Below are 11,988 nucleotides of genomic sequence, written 5' to 3'. Positions count from 1 at the left end.
CCGCTCTTATCCGGTCACGTTTGTGTGCCCGAATTTCGCAAGGCAACCTCCATGGGACATGGAAAAGACTCGAGAAGAGAGCTCGCTCACGGGAGAGAGAAGCCAAGGAGACCACGAGAGTGCTGAGAGTGGGACAGCGCTGAATAGGCGGGAGAAGCCTGCGCGTATAAACGGAGATATATATCCAATTGCAACGAAGGAACGTGCCAAAGATCGAGAACAATGGCAGAAATGCTAGTAACGTGCACTTCGGGACCAACGCATCACCGGAAGACAACCGCCAAACATCGAAAGAGTCGCGATGCTCCGCAACCTACGTGCAAAGCGGTCGCACACCGGGTAAGGGAGTGAGAGCCCCAAACATAGCTGGGCGAGGCGCTCACTCCGCTCTTTAATATCTCGTTAATACCGCCAAGGAAATGGCACAAGCACACACACACAAGCATCCTCGGAAGAGGACAGTTCGAGTGACAGGTCAAATCCAAGAGTTCCGAAGACTACCTCCAGGAACAATCGGGAACAAGACCGATTACAAGTCGTCGAGTCTGTTACTGGGCGAACACGAGATGCGCACAGGAAATCGATCAGCCCTCACAATGGCCCAAGGCCAGAGATCGGACTGCTACGATTTACCCCAACAATCATCGTGCCACTCTTCGCAGAGAGGTGATAGACGCCAACGAGCCCGCGCATAGCAATCGAGGTGTAAAAAGGGCGTTGAAGGCAGGAAGCCTGGACGAAAGAGGCTACGAGGTCACCTCGAAGCGGTCTAAGAATCGGGCGCACTTGGGGCGACTACCAGTGCCAACCCCTTATCCCGCGGTGCGTCCGACACACAGAAATTTCCAAGGCGGCCAAGGAGCCTCCCCGCATAGCAATCGGGGTGTGAGGTTACGGATGCAGCATTGATAGCAATCGAGGTGTGAGGCGAAGGATGCAGAAGTGAGAGCCGAGGGATGTAGCAGAGATAGCAATCGGGGTGTGTGATGCAGAAGAGATAGCAATCGAGGTGTGCGGTGGGAAGGGCCCAGCAGCCAGAATGCATGAAGCGACGGATGAAGCAGTGATGACAACCGGGCTGTGAGGAGAGGAGGGATGCAGCCAAGAAAGCAATCAGGGCTCGAGGCAAGGGATGCATCAAGGATAGCAATCATGTTGTGAGGCGAGATTCCAAAGGCTAAACGTGAGAGGCTGCAGGGTCGACTCAGAGAGGTCTATGCATGTGAGAGGCTGAAAGCAAGGTCGACTCGGAGCGGTCTATGCATCGGGCGCGCTTGGGGCGACTACCAGTGCCAACCCCTTATCCCGCGACGCGTCCGACAAAGAGAACGTTCCAAGGCGGCAGAGGAGGTTACCAGCCGAAGGATGCAGTAGCAATAACAGGTATAGTTCCGCGGCGGCCGAGAAGACTCACCGCATAGGAATCGGGATGCGAGGCGAGGGATGCGGCGGGAAGGCCCCGACGGCTAAACGGAAGAGGCTGCAGGGCCGCCTCGGAATGGTCCAAGCATCGGATGCGATTGGGACGACTACCAGTGCCAACCCCTTATCCCGCGATGCGTCCGATACACAGATAGTTCCAAGGCGGCCGAGGAGCCTCACCGCATATCAATCGGGGTGCGAGGCGAGGGATGGGGCGGGAAGGCCCCAACGGCTAGACGGAAGAGGCTTCAGGGCCACCTCGGAATGGTCCAAGCATCGGACGCGCTTGGGGCGACTGCCAGTGCCAACCCCTTATCCCGCGATGCGTCCGATACACAGATGGTTCCAAGGCGGCCGAGGAGCCTCACCGCATAGCAATCGGGGGTGCGAGGCGAGGGATGGGGCGGGAAGGCCCCAACGGCTAGACGGAAGAGGCTTCAGGGCCGCCTAGGAATGGTCCAAGCATCGGACACGCTTGGGGCGACTACCAGTGACAGCCCCCTATCCCGCGATGCGTCCGATACGAAGATGGTTCCAAGGCGGCCGAGGAGCCTCACCGCATAGCAATCGGGGTGCGAGGTGGGGGATGCGGCGAGATGGCCCCAACGGCTAGACGGAAGAGGCCACAGGGCCGCGTCGGAATAGTCCAAGCATCGGACGCGCTTGGGGCGACTACCAGTGACAACCCCTTATCCCGCGATGCGTCCGATACGAAGATAGTTCCAAGGCGGCCGAGGAGCCTCACCGCATAGCAATCGGGGTGCGAGGTGGGGGATGCGGCGAGATGGCCCCAACGGCTAGACGGAAGAGGCTGCAGGGCCGCCTCGGAATAGTCCAAGCATCGGACGCGCTTGGGGCCACTACCAGTGACAACCCCTTATCCCGCGATGCGTCCGATACGAAGATAGTTCCAAGGCGGCCGAAGAGCCTCACCGCATAGCAATCGGGGTGCGAGGTGGGGGATGCGGCGAGATGGCCCCAACGGCTAGACGGAAGAGGCCACAGGGCCGCCTCGGAATAGTCCAAGCATCGGACGCGCTTGGGGCGACTACCAGTGACAACCCCTTATCCCGCGATGCGTCCGATACGAAGATAGTTCCCAGGCGGCCGAGGAGCCTCACCGCATAGCAATCGGGGTGCGAGGCGAGGGATGCGGCGAGATGGCCCCAAAGGCTAGACGGAAGAGGCTGCAGGGCTGCCTCGGAATAGTCCAAGCATCGGACGCGCTTGGGGCGACTACCACTGCCAACCCCTTATCCCGCGATGCGTCCGATACACAGATAGTTCCGAGGCGGCCGAGGAGGTGGGGGATGCAGCGAGATGGCCCCAACGGCTAGACGGAAGAGGCTGCAGGGCCGCCTCGGAATAGTCCAAGCATCGGACGCGCTTGGGGCGACTACCAGTGACAACCCCTTATCCCGCGATGCGTCCGATACACAGATAGTTCCGAGGCGGCCAAGGAGCCTCACCGCATAGCAATCGTGGTGCGAGGTGGGGGATGCGGCGAGATGGCCCCAACGGCTAGACGGAAGAGGCTGCAGGGCCGCCTCGGAATGGTCCAAGCATCGGATGCGCTTGGGGCGACTACCACTGCCAACCCCTTATCCCGCGATGCGTCCGATACACAGATAGTTCCAAGGCGGCCGAGGAGCCTCACAGCATAGCAATCAGGGTGCGAGGCGAGGGATGCGGCGAGAAAGCCCCAACGGCTAGAGGGAAGAGGCTTCAGGTCCGCCTCGGAATGGTCCAAGCATCGGACGCGCTTGGGGCGACTACCAGTGACAACCCCTTATCCCGCGACGCGTCCGATACACAGATAGTTCCAAGGCGGCCGAGGAGCCTCACCGCATAGCAATCGGGGTGCGAGGCGAGGGATGCGGCGAGAAGGACCCAACGGCTACACGGAAGAGGCTTCGGGGCCGCCTCGGAATGGTCCAAGCATCGGACGCGCTTGGGGCGACTACCAGTGACAACCCCTTATCCCGCGACGCGTCCGATACACAGATAGTTCCAAGGCGGCCGAGGAGCCTCACCGCATAGCAATCGGGGTGCGAGGCGAGGGATGCGGCGAGAAGGACCCAACGGCTAGACGGAAGAGGCTTCGGGGCCGCCTCGGAATGGTCCAAGCATCGGACGCGCTTGGGGCGACTACCAGTGACAACCCCTTATCCCGCGCGACGCGTCCGATACACAGATAGTTCCAAGGCGGCCGAGGAGCCTCACCGCATAGCAATCGGGGTGCGAGGCGAGGGATGCGGCGAGAAGGACCCAACGGCTAGACGGAAGAGGCTTCGGGTCCGCCTCGGAATGGTCCAAGCATCGGACGCGCTTGGGGCGACTACCAGTGACAACCCCTTATCCCGCGACGCGTCCGATACACAGATAGTTCCAAGGCGGCCGAGGAGCCTCACCGCATAGCAATCGGGGTGCGAGGCGAGGGATGCGGCGAGAAGGACCCAACGGCTAGACGGAAGAGGCTTCGGGTCCGCCTCGGAATGGTCCAAGCATCGGACGCGCTTGGGGCGACTACCAGTGACAACCCCTTATCCCGCGACGCGTCCGATACACAGATAGTTCCAAGGCGGCCGAGGAGCCTCACCGCATAGCAATCGGGGTGCGAGGCGAGGGATGCGGCGAGAAGGACCCAACGGCTAAACGGAAGAGGCTTCGGGTCCGCCTCGGAATGGTCCAAGCATCGGACGCGCTTGGGGCGACTACCAGTGACAACCCCTTATCCCGCGACGCGTCCGATACACAGATAGTTCCGAGGCGGCCGAGGAGCCTCACCGCATAGCAATCGGGGTGCGAGGCGAAGGATGCGGCGAGAAGGACCCAACGGCTAGACGGAAGAGGCTTCGGGTCCGCCTCGGAATGGTCCAAGCATCGGACGCGCTTGGGGCGACTACCAGTGACAACCCCTTATCCCGCGACGCGTCCGATACACAGATAGTTCCAAGGCGGCCGAGGAGCCTCACCGCATAGCAATCGGGGTGCGAGGCGAGGGATGCGGCGAGAAGGACCCAACGGCTAGACGGAAGAGGCTTCAGGGCCGCCTCGGAATGGTCCAAGCATCGAACGCGCTTGGGGCGACTACCAGTGACAACCCCTTATCCCGCGACGCGTCCGATACACAGATAGTTCCGAGGCGGCCGAGGAGCCTCACCGCATAGCAATCGGGGTGCGAGGCGAGGGATGCGGCGAGAAGGACCCAACGGCTAGACGGAAGAGGCTTCAGGGCCGCCTCGGAATGGTCCAAGCATCGGACGCGCTTGGGGCGACTACCAGTGACAACCCCTTATCCCGCGACGCGTCCGATACACAGATAGTTCCGAGGCGGCCGAGGAGCCTCACCGCATAGCAATCGGGGTGCGAGGCGAGGGATGCGGCGAGAAGGACCCAACGGCTAGACGGAAGAGGCTTCAGGGCCGCCTCGGAATGGTCCAAGCATCGGACGCGCTTGGGGCGACTACCAATGACAACCCCTTATCCCGCGACGCGTCCGATACACAGATAGTTCCGAGGCGGCCGAGGAGCCTCACCGCATAGCAATCGGGGTGCGAGGCGAGGGATGCGGCGAGAAGGACCCAACGGCTAGACGGAAGAGGCTTCAGGGCCGCCTCGGAATGGTCCAAGCATCGGACGCGCTTGGGGCGACTACCAGTGACAACCCCTTATCCCGCGACGCGTCCGATACACAGATAGTTCCGAGGCGGCCGAGGAGCCTCACCGCATAGCAATCGGGGTGCGAGGCGAGGGATGCGGCGAGAAGGACCCAACGGCTAGACGGAAGAGGCTTCAGGGCCGCCTCGGAATGGTCCAAGCATCGGACGCGCTTGGGGCGACTACCGTTGCCAACCCCTTATCCCGCGATGCGTCTGATACACAGATAGTTCCGAGGCGGCCGAGGAGCCTCACCGCATAGCAATCGGGTTGCGAGGCAGATTATTGGGAAGGGAACCCCCTGGGATGCGGCTCAAGCAGTGCCCAAAGGGACTGGAATGCGGAATCACATCGAGAGACCCAAATGCTATACGAGGGCTCAAATCGAATTATCGATTTGGCCACGACATGGACGCATCGGAACGACTACCTTTGCCGAACCACTCGCAATTGCATCCATACCGAAACCAATAGACATTTCCGTTAGAGCCCTCGCATAGCATTCGGGAATCTCGCATGCCCCTCTAAATCGACCAATGCTGGCGCTCAATGAAAATCCGAGCGCTACCACCGTTCGAGCGCCAGCATTGGTCGAGTTAGAGGGGCACGGGGGAGAATGCTCCAGTCAACACCTCCCCTATATAAGTTATTTGTCCGATTCTCGCACAACCGTAGTCTGCCTCGTCGAATCAAACAACGGTCCCAGATTCCGACTTCCGTTCCGTAGAGACCCAAAAGCTAGATGGAGGCTCGCAAGAAAGAGAGTCGGCGCATAGCAATCGGGTTTCTCGAACGTTTAGGGACCGAGCTCACTTGCGGATAGGGCAAAATCCGCCAAGCAACCCAAAAGCTAGACGGGGGCTCGAATCGAATCGCCTAGGCGGCCACAACAACGACGTGTTGGATCGACTACCAGTGCCAAACCATTCAGCAAGACTAGTCTGTGTCGAGGCCGGATAGAGATTCTCAGAGAGCGCCCGCATAGCATTTAGGAGACCTGCCGCGTCCCTCACACTCGACAAATGGTGGTGCACGTTTATAAATCCGAGCGATCCCAACCCTTTCAAGCACCAACATCGGTCGAGATAGAGGGGCACGGAGGGGGCTGCGTGAGACAACACAGTCCCCTATATAAGTTATTTGTCCGATTCTCACACATCCGAAGAATGGTCATCAAATCGGACAACAGCCCAAACTTCCGACTTCCGTCCCAGAAAGCCCAAGAGCTATCTAAAACGTTCATGGCCGGAACTCGATCGCGGCTATACCAGTCCGCCAAGCAACCCAAAAGCTAGACTGGAGCTCTAGTCGAATCACCTCTGTGGCCATTGCAAGGACGTGTTGGAGCGACTACCATTGCCGAACCATTCCGCAGGTCGAGTCCATACCAAGGCCGCATAGAGATTCACGATGAGCTCCTGCATAGCAATCAGGAGACTTGCCGTGTCCATCACAATCGATAAATCCTGGTGCAAGATTTTTGCATCCGAGCGCTCCAACCAGTCGAGCACCAGCATCAATCGACATAAACGGGCACGGGGGGAGGATGCTCGAGAACACTACCTCCCCTATATAAGTTATTTGTCCGATTCTCAAGCAGCCGAAGTCTGGTCATCGAATCGGGTCAAAGACCACAACTTCCGACTTTACCCACAATGCAAGTCATCGAATCGAACATCGGCCCCCGAGTCGGACTCCATGCGTATGTCAGGTCATCGGACCCAAATTCCGCCTTCCTGCGCATGGCGGGCCATCAATATCAACTCGGTCATCGGACCCAAACTCCGCCTTTTTGCGTATGGCACGCCTTCAAATCGGTCATCGGACCCAAATTCCGCCTTCCTGTGCATGGCGGGCCATCAACATCAACTCGGTCATCGGACCCAAATTCCGCCTTTCTGCGCATGGCACGCCATCAACTCGGTCATCGGACCCAAATTCCGCCTTCCTGCGCATGGCAGGTCATCGGACACAAATTCAGACCTCGCCAATATGCCTACGTATCGAATCGGTCATCGGACCCAACTTCCGACTTCATCCATACTGTAGGGTCTTTGAGGTTGGCGCGGTGCGCTCAACCCAGGGAGTCGACCCATCGAAGCATACACCTCCCCTATATAAGCTATTTGTCCGATTCCCACACCTGTGTAGTTTGCACCTCTGACCAGGACATCGACCCCAACTTCCGAACTCGACTGCAACGACGGCACCAGCGCCTTGGTGCGCACCTTGCGACGCACAGTCCCAACATTCGCCTTCCTGCACATGGCAGGTCATCGGACCCAAATTCCGACCTCGCGAGTATGCCTACATATCGAATCGGTCATCGGACCCAACTTCCGACTTCATCCATACCGTAGGGTCTTTGAGGTTGGCGCGGTGCGCTCAACCCGGGGAGTCGACCCAACGAAGCATACACCTCCCCTATATAAGCTATTTGTCCGATTCCCACACCTGTGTAGTTTGCACCTCCGATCAAGACATCGACCCCAACTTCCGAACTCGCCTCCAACGACCGAACCAGCGCCTTGGTGCGCACCTTGCAACGCACAGTGCCAACATTCGCCTTCCTGCACGTGGCAGGTCATCGGACCCAAATTCCGACCTCGCGAGTATGCCTACATATCGAATCGGTCATCGGACCCAACTTCCGACTTCATCCATACCGTAGGGTCTTTGAGGTTGGCGCGGTGCGCTCAACCCGGGGAGTCGACCCAACGAAGCATACACCTCCCCTATATAAGCTATTTGTCCGATTCCCACACCTGTGTAGCTTGCACCTCCGATCAGGACATCGACCCCAACTTCCGAACTCGACTAAAAAGACCGCACCAGCGCCTTGGTGTGCACCTTGCAACGCACAGTGTCAACATTCGCCTTCCTGCACATGGCAGGTCATCGGACCCAAATTCCGACCTCATGAGCATACCTACTAATCGAATCGGTCATCGGACCCAACTTCCGACTTCATCCATACCGTAGGGTCTTTGAGGTTGGCGCGGTGCGCTCAACCTGGGGAGTCGACCCATCGAAGCATACACCTCCCCTATATAAGCTATTTGTCCGATTCCGACACCTGTGTAGTTTGCACCTCCGCTCAGGACATCGACCCCAACTTCCGAACTCGCCTGCAACGACCGAACCAGCGCCTTGGTGCGCACCAAAAGTGCGCACTTTTGGAGGGCACTTTTCTGCGCTCCAAAGGTGCGCACTTTTGGAGGGCACTTTTTGGAGGGCACTTTTCTGCGCTCCAAAGGTGCGCACTTTTGGAGGGCACTTTTTGGAGGGCACTTTTCTGCGCTCCAAAGGTGCGCACTTTTGGAGGGCACTTTTTGGAGGGCACTTTTCTGCGCTCCAAAGGTGCGCACTTTTGGAGGGCACTTTTTGGAGGGCACTTTTCTGCGCTCCAAAGGTGCGCACTTTTGGAGGGCACTTTTTGGAGGGCACTTTTCTGCGCTCCAAAGGTGCGCACTTTTGGAGGGCACTTTTTGGAGGGCACTTTTCTGCGCTCCAAAGGTGCGCACTTTTGGAGGGCACTTTTTGGAGGGCACTTTTCTGCGCTCCAAAGGTGCGCACTTTTGGAGGGCACTTTTTGGAGGGCACTTTTCTGCGCTCCAAAGGTGCGCACTTTTGGAGGGCACTTTTTGGAGGGCACTTTTCTGCGCTCCAAAGGTGCGCACTTTTGGAGGGCACTTTTGTGCACTCCAAAGGTGCGCACTTTTGGAGGGCACTTTTCCTGTGCTCCAAAGGTGCACACCTAGGTGAGCACCTTCGACCACACCTTGTAGCACACCAAACTCTGACTTTCGACTTCATCCGCAATGCAGGGTCTTTGAGGTTGGCGCAATGCGCACAACCAGGGGAGTCGACCCATCAAACCCAACACCTCCCCTATATAAGCTATTTGTCTGATTCTCATACATGCGTAGCCTGCAGGAGCAATTAGGACATCGACCCCAACTTTCGGCTTCTAAACGAAAACAAGGTCTTTGAGGTTGGTGTAATGCGAACAACTAGGGGAGTCAACCCATCAAACCCAACACCTCCCCTATATAAGCTATTTGTCTGATTCTCATACATGTGTAGTCTACAGGAGCAATTAGGACATCGACCCCAACTTTTGACTTCTTAACGAAAACAAGGTCTTTGAGGTTGACGTAATGCGCACAACCAGGGGAGTCGACCCATCAAACCCAACACCTCCCCTATATAAGCTATTTGTCCGATTCTCATACATGTGTAGCCTGCAGGAGCCATTAGGACATTGACCCCAACTTTTGACTTCTTAACGAAAACAAGGTCTTTGAGGTTGGCGTAATGCGCACAACCAAGGGAGTTGACCCATCAAACCCAACACCTCCCCTATATAAGCTATTTGTCTGATTCTCATACATGTGTAGCCTGCAACAACGATTAGGACATCCACCCCAACTTCTGAATTCGTCTGCGTTGACCGCACCAAAGGTGCACGCCTTGGTGCTCACCAAAATCCGACTTCCGACTTCTTCTGCTATGCGGGGTCTTTGAGGTTGGCGCAGTGCGCACAACCAGGGGAGTCAACCCACCGAATGCAACACCTCCCCTATATAAGCTATTTGTCTGATTCTCATACATGCGTAGACTGCAGCAATGATTAGGACATCCACCCCAACTTTTGACTTCTTAAACAAGACAGGGTCTTTGAAGTTGGTGCAGTGCACACAACCAGGGGAGTCGACCCATCAAACGCAACACCTCCCCTATATAAAGCTATTTGTCCGATTCTCATACGTGTAGTCTGCAGCAGCGATTAGGACATCGACCCCAACTTCCGAATTCGTTTGCATTGACCGCACCAAAGGTGCACGCCTTGGTGTGCACCCTGGAGTGCACTTTGGTGCTCACCTCGGTGCACACTTTGGTGTGCACCTCGGTGTGCACCAAAGGTGCGCACCTTGGAGCGCACCAAAGGTGTACACTTTGGAGCGCACCACATAGGGTCTTTGAGAGGTTGGCGCAGTGCGCACACCAAGGTGGGTGTTGAGGTGCGTGCCGAGGTGGGTGGGTGCTAGGGTGCGCTCCATGGTGGGTGCCAGGGTGGGTGCGTGCTAGGGTGGATTCCAAAGAGGGTCATAGGGTGGGTGCCAAGGTGGGTTGGTGATATAGTGGGTTCAAAGGTGGGTACTAGGGTGGGTTCCAAGGTGGGTCACAAGTTGGGTGCCAGGATGCGTGGGTGTTAGGTTGGGTGCCAAGGTGGGCTCCTGCGTGGGTGGGTGCTAGGGTGGGTTTCAAGGTGGACGCGAGGGCGGGTGCCAAGGTGGGTAACAAGTTGGGTGTTAGGATGGGTGAGTGCTAGAGTGGGTGCCAAGGTGGGTGGGTGCTAAGGTGGATGCCAAGGTGGTTCACAGGGTGGGTGGGTTCTAGGGTGAGTTCCAAGGTGGGTCACAGGTTCAGTGCTAGGGTGGGTGTCAAGGCGGGTGTCGAGGTGCCTGGGTGCTAGGGTGTGGATGCCAATGTGGGTCATAGGGTGGGTACTAGGGTGGGCTGCAATGTGGGTGCCAAGGTGGGTAACATGCTCGGTGGGTTCTAAATTGGGTGCCAGGGTGGGTGTGCACCCACCTTGCCCGAGGTGGGTGCCAAGGTGCCAGTGTGGGTGGGTGCTAAGGTGGATGCCAAGGTGGGTGAGAAGGTGGGTGATAGGTTGAGTGGTAGGATGGGTGGGTGCCAAGATGGGTCACAGGGTGGGTGCAAGGGTGGGTAGGTGCTAGGGTTGGTGTCAGGGTGGGTGGGTGCTAGGTTGGGTTCCAAGGTGGGTGCGAGGGTGAGTGTCAAGGTGGGTCACAGGTTAGGTGCTAGGATGGGTGAGTGCTAGGGTGCAAAGGTGCCAGGGTGGGTGCTAGGATGGGTCGATGCTAGGGTGAGTGGCAAGGTGGGTCCACAAGTGTCAAGGTGGGTGCCGAGGTGGGTGCCAAGTCGGCGACTGCTATGGTGGATGCCAAGGTGGGTCACGGGGTGGGTGCCAAGTTGCTAGGTTGGGTTCCAAGGTGGGTGCCAACGTGGGTGCTAGGGTGCGTGGGTTAAAGGGTGTGTCACAACGTGGGTGCCAGGATGGGTGCGCACCCACACTGGCCAAGACGGGTGCGGGTGCAAGGTTGGGTTCCAAGCCCGGTCACAGGCTGGGTGCTAGGATGGGTGGGTGCCAAGGTGGGCACCAGGGTGGGTGCACCCACCCTGGCCAAGGTGGGTCACGGGGTGGGTCCTAGGGTGGGTAACGGGGTGGGTACTAAGGTGCGTGCCAAGGTGGGTCATAGGGTGGGTGCCAAGGTGGGCACCAGGGTGGGTGTGCACCAACCCTAGCCAGGGTAGGTCACGGGGTGGTTGTCGGGGTGGGCGTCAAGGAGCCAAGGTGGGTGGCAAGTAGCCAAGTTGCGTGCCAAGGTGGGTGTCGGGGTGGGTGCCAAGGATCCAAGGTGGGTGCCAAGGAACCAAGGTGGGTGTCTGGGTGGGTGCCGAGGTGGGAGCCAGGGTGGGTCCCAAGGTGAGTGCAAAGGTGGGTGCCAGGGTCAAGGTGAGTGCCAATGTGGGTTCCAAGGTGCCAGGGTCAGGGTGAGTGCCAATGTGGGTTCAAAGGTGCTAAGTTGGGTGCGAGGTTGGGTGCGAGGGTGGGTGGGTGCCAAGGTGTGCTAGGTGGAAGCCCGGGTGGGTCGGCATCCCATGGGTGTCGAGTTGGGTGCCTGATGGGTGCTTCTTGTCAAGTTTTAGTCGTCGGGACTCATTTCGAGCCTTAGAGGTCGTTTCTTGTCCGGTTGCCCTGTCTTCGACCTGGGAACCCAATTTTGGTCCTCGGGTCCCATTTTTTTTTGTCTCGCATCCCACTTTTGGCCTGTGGCCTTTTCGGGGTCGATTCTCGTTTTGGGCATCAGAGCA

This window comes from Cryptomeria japonica, unplaced genomic scaffold, assembly GCF_030272615.1.
Source record: "Cryptomeria japonica unplaced genomic scaffold, Sugi_1.0 HiC_scaffold_155, whole genome shotgun sequence".
Lineage (NCBI taxonomy): Eukaryota > Viridiplantae > Streptophyta > Pinopsida > Cupressales > Cupressaceae > Cryptomeria > Cryptomeria japonica.
The sequence above is the reverse complement of the archived record's forward strand: the minus strand, read 5'-3'. Positions refer to the sequence as shown.